This window comes from Prionailurus viverrinus, chromosome C1 (assembly GCF_022837055.1).
Source record: "Prionailurus viverrinus isolate Anna chromosome C1, UM_Priviv_1.0, whole genome shotgun sequence".
NCBI classification, from domain to species: domain Eukaryota; kingdom Metazoa; phylum Chordata; class Mammalia; order Carnivora; family Felidae; genus Prionailurus; species Prionailurus viverrinus.
The window spans coordinates 105,691,735-105,696,557 of NC_062568.1; positions in this window are offsets into that span (position 1 = coordinate 105,691,735).

Genomic DNA, 4,823 nt, shown 5'->3' on the forward strand with positions numbered 1-4,823 from the left:
TTTACCACCTTAACCACATTTAAGTATACAGTTCAATGGCATTAATCACAGTCATGTTGTTGTGCAAGAATGACCATGATCCATCTTTCCAGAACTTGGCAATAAATTCTTTACAAAGAGATGTGAATAATAAGAAAATCTTTTCTATTTACCAATGTCGTTTGCAGTCATGACCTTGAGATTTCATGAGTTCAAGCCCCGCGTTGGGCTCTGTGCTGACAGTGCGGAGACTGCTGGGGATTCTCTCTCTCCCTCCCCCACTCACGCTGTCTCTGTCTCTCTCAAAATAAATAAATAAACTTAAAAAAAGAAAGAACTTCCCTAAACCTGACTCAGAGGCAGGTCAGCTAGTGATGAATTCTTTCTGCTGATATCTTTATCCATGTTCCCTGTACACAAAATGTCCTCTGGTTCCTTTTCGATTTTCTCTTTATCGCTGGTTTTAAGCAATTTGCTTTTGATGTATCCTTGGTGTTATTTCCTGTGCTTGGAGTTCATTTTGTTTCTTGGAACTGGGGGCTTACAGTTTTCATCAAGCTTAGAAAAATTTCAGCCATTATTTCTCCAACACTTTTTTTTTTTTCCTATCTTCCCTTCTCCCTCTTCTGCTTCAAGGATTCCAAACGCACGCATATCCGGCCACCTGAAGTCGCCCCACAGCTCACTAATGGCTCTACTCATTTTGTTTCAGTCTTTTTTTTGGTTTCATTTCATTTAAATTAATGTGTTTTCAAGTGCACCAATCTTTCCTTCCACAATATCTGATCTCCAATAATCGCACTGTTTTAGTTGTCAGTTGCAGTTGGGAGAGGCTGAGAATTTTTTAAACCATCAAGAAATGGCTCCTTTTTAAAAACAGTTCTGCCCTCCATTTGCATTTTACTACTTCAGCAGCAAGAAGAAATCAGGCGGCACCTTGAACACTGCTTGCAAATCTTGCAAGCCTAGATCACAAAGTTCGTTAGAACGTCCTGCTCTCCACAAAACCTCAGTTGATAGTGCCACTAAGTTTTGCCACCGTGTAAGAGACCTCCCAATACCTAGTTTCAGGTCATGATCTCGCGGTCAGTAGGTTCAAGCCCCGTGTCGGGCTCTGTGCTGACAACTCGGAGCCTGGAGCCTGCTTCGGATTCTGTCTCCCTCTCTCTCTGCCTGTCCTCTGCTCACATTCTGTGTCTCTCTCTCTCAAAAATAAACATTAAAAACAGATATGTAACCAATAGGAAATTTTTTAAATTTAAAATTCAGCGGCTTCAAATGACATTTACTATCTCATAGTTTCTGTACCTCAGGAATCCAGGGCCTTAGCTGGGTCCTCTGGCTCAGGGTCTCTCACGGGCTGCCATGAGGGGTAGGTTAGGGCTGTGGTCATCTCAAGGCTCGACTGGTGGAGGATCCATTTCCAAGCTCACTCATACGGTGGTTGGTAGGATTCAGTCCCTCATGGTTCCCTGGACTGAGTCCCTCCACTGACCTTCCCACTCAGTTCCATGCCATGTGGAACTCTCCACGGAGCAGCTCGCTTGGTCAGAGCAAACAACCAAGAGGTGCCAGAGACAGTACAGGAACAAGAAAAAGTCAAAGTCTTTTGTCACCTGATCTTGGAAGCAATAGCCGTCTCTTTTGATGGAATTTTTCCATTAGAAGCAAGTCTACTTCCAGCTCACATTTAAGGGAGGGGATTGACTACACCCATAGTTTTGTTTTTGTTTTTGTTTTTGTTTTTTTCATTTTAGACACTGTAGTTTTAAGCTCCAGAAGTTTTCCATGGGATTTTGTTTTATTTTTGAGAGAGAGAGAGAGAGAGAGAGAGAGAGAGAGAGAGAGAGAGATGGCGTGAGTGGAGGAGGGGCAGAGAGAGGGAGACACAGAATCCAAAGCAGGCTCCAGGCTGAGCTGTCAGCACAGAGCCCGATGTGGGGCTTGAACTCACAAACTGTGAGATCATGACCTGAGCCAAAGTCAGGCACCTAACCAACTGAGCCACCCTAGCGCCCTGCTATTGGATTTTTATATCTTCTGTGTTAACACATTCCATCTTTCTTCTGGCTTTGTGAGCATCTGGAGTACAGTTACAACTTTTAATGGCCTGTGTCCTAATTGTATCATCTGGGTCATTTCTGGATCCATTTTATTTTCCTTTTCATTAGGGATGCTATTTTATTTGCTCTTTGCTTGCCTGGTAGATTCTGATTGGATGTCAGACATCATGAGTTTTATCAGTTGCAAGGTATTTTTGTATTGCAACAATTAGCTTTGTTCTGGGACTGCCGTTAGGTATGTGCACTTTGATCATTTTGGGTCTCGGTTTTAAACTTTGTTAGGATGGAGGAAGTGTGAATTTGGGTCTAACTTCACACACTACTGAGGCAGAGCCCGGCTGAATGTTCTACTAGATGCCCTGTGATTATGAGGTTTCTCACCCTGGCTGATGGGAACACAAACAACCAGGTCCTGGGTAAAGCTCCCCCAACCCATTCATGTGGTTCCTTATATGCGTATGCTGACCAGTGGTCAGTGGAAGGTCAGGGAACCCTAAGCAAACCTCTCTAGTTCTTTGTGTAGCTGTCCTCTCCGGTTTTGTCCTGCAAATCCCATTTCCCGGGGCTGTGAGAGCTGGCTCAGGGCAAAGGCAGGAGGAAGGCACAGCAGCGTAGGTAGTTGCCAGTAGGTAGTTCACTCACAACTCCCCTCAGGGCACAAGCAGGCAGGGTCACAGTGTTACTTTTAAGTCCATGAACATGAACCCTTTTTTAAAGTTCTCAAGGATTTTTTTTTTTTTAACTTTTTTAAAGTCCATAAACACTTTTCAGAATCCCATTCAGTACTCCCTGGGCACCTGCCATACACCAGTTACGGAGGAACAGAGTTCAGACATGTAAAAAACAAAGAAAAACACCACCATAAAGGACATAGCACAGCGGTGGCAAAAAATAGGAGTGGGGAAGATGTGTCTGGCCTTGTCACGGGTAAACAAGACAAGTCTTGTCTACATCATGTGTGTAAGGGTGGTTCTCTACTGTAAGCAGTTTTCCAGAACATAAAGGATGGATTTCTTTAACAGTCCCCGTTTTCCAGGATCACAGGGCTTGGGGTCAAGGTCCACATTACCAGTAGACATGTTACGGAACAAGAAAACAGTGAGCACCAAGGACAGAAATGTGCAAATACAAGAAGTGCTTGGTATCAGTTGAGTATCTCAAGCATAAAGGTGTGACCAGAGAGAAGAATTTGGAAATAGGCAGTCAGGTTTGATGATCAGGTTTGAGACATCTGGGTGCCAGCCCATCAGGGTGAGTAATTAGCAGATGTACAGGCCTCAGCACACACAGGCCTGAGCGCAGGCCTCATGTCTGGCTGCTATGGGCCATTTCTGGGGTTTGCGCAGAGCAGCTGGCTGCTGACCAGACTATGAGTGTTTGTCCCCAAAAGGTCAGCTCAGAAAAGTGGAACTCCGGAAAGGTGGCTCTCGCTTCAAAGCCCTCCTGACCAAAGACGTACGGTCTTCCCAGGCCCGGCCTGCAGCCGCTTCACAGAGCAGCCACAGCAAAGAGTGCTGCTGCTGAGCCAGAGGTGGGACAGGGACTCCTAATTTAGAGCCTTTTGTAGCACAGGGTTTCAACACTTCCCAGAGGTGAGCACTGTCACCTATTAGGATGAGCCTCCTTCTCAAATTAACAAGTTTTTCTTCATGACCTATGCATGCCTTGTGTGTGTGTCTTTTTAATGGAACAATCCTGCTTTTTTTGTCCTTCCTGCTTTTCCTTCATACCAGGAACAAGAGACAAGACATTTCTCGGAAGAAAGGAACTAGCAATTAAAGACCCAAGGGCATTAAACTGCTATAAGAAGAGGTATAAAAATAAGGAGGGGGACAAACCCTCCTTAAGACACTCTTAAAATGCAAAACTGAGGGCTACTGGAGGGGGTGTGGGTGGGGGGATGAGCTAAATGGACAAGGGGCATTAAGGAGGGCACTTGTTGGGATGGGCACTGGGTGTTACACATAGGGAATGAATCACTGGAACTACTCCTGAAATTGTTATTGTACTGTATGCTAACCTGGATGTAAATTAAAAATAGCAACATAACATAACATAAAAATAATAAAATTAAATTAAATTAAAATTAAAATTAAAACTGCTATTAGAAGAGGAATCCAGCCTACCAACAATATCAAAAGTGGATCTGGGAAAGAAATAAGAGACCCACCAGAGAAGCTGTGTGCACGGTGGCTCCCTAAACATGTGATGGCCCCCGGGTGACCTAGAGGACCTGCACACAGGGGTGCCAAGCGTGGAAGGCACAGAGGCCAAAGAGTGACCAGGCAGCACTGCAGCCCACGTGAGCTCCTCCCTCTCTCTGGGCCTCTCCCCTGTCAACACCTCAACACTAAGTAACAAGTCTTCTGTATCTTGGGATGTGTCTCCCAGTAGCTCCTCAGGGATGCGCCCCATTTTACTCCCTGGTGCCCACTACAAAGGGGGCCTTGATGGAGGTTTGTCACCTAGACGTAGCCCCTGCCTGTGACAAGGCATAAGAACACCTGTAATAAAGAATGCTTGGGGCACCTGGGTGGCTGAGTCGGTCAAGCATCTGACTCCTGATTTCGGCTCAGGTCATGATCTCACCAACCGGGAGACTGAGCCCTGCACTGGGCTCTGCACTGACAGCATGGAGCCTGCTTGGGATTCTCTCTCTCCTCTCCTTTCTCTCTCTCTCTCTCTCTCTCTCTCTCTCTCTCTCTCTCTCTCTCTGCCCCTCCCCTGCTCTCGCTCATGCACTCTCTCAAAATAAATAAACGTCAAAAAAAAAAAAAAGAG